The following is a 627-nucleotide window of genomic DNA, read 5'->3' on the forward strand; positions in this document are numbered from 1 at the left end:
GGATAACTTGGGATACGGTGGTTATAATTGTACAACTATTTTTTAATTTATATAAATGTGTGATTGATTTTATTTTCTATTCTAGTATATATCTCAGTTCTGTATGTAATATTAGTTATTATTATAGCCTGGTTTTATGGCAAGGCAATATAGCGTCACTGATCATCTGGAAAGCAATGTGCGAAAGTCCCGGGTAAGGTTTGCAATCTTTTCCTTGGAATAATTTGCAAAATGGAGATAAATTACACACAAATCTTAATTACACAGTATCTGGAAAAAATACAGACAAAATGTAGCTATAAAATCATTTAAGAATATTCATAAGTATTGGGTATAGTTCTTGTGATAGGGTCTATAGAGCTTTTTTAATTACGTGTATATAAGTTCTGTTTATATCCTACTGATCTACAGCTCAATAATTATCTACCGTATTAGAGAAATAGCGATGTGATTAATAGGTGAATTAATATTAATTCCACAGGTGATCGAAAAAAAGGAATATTTTCTAATTACCCATCAATGTACTATCTATGCCGTAATTATTACCACAATAAAGCCTAAATAAATATGAAAAAAAACGAAATAAAACGAAATAAATCCTTAATCACAATCTTTAAGCAATGTCGA

The sequence above is a fragment of the Penaeus monodon genome, chromosome 21 (genome assembly GCF_015228065.2).
Source record: "Penaeus monodon isolate SGIC_2016 chromosome 21, NSTDA_Pmon_1, whole genome shotgun sequence".
Taxonomy (NCBI): Eukaryota; Metazoa; Arthropoda; class Malacostraca; order Decapoda; family Penaeidae; genus Penaeus; species Penaeus monodon.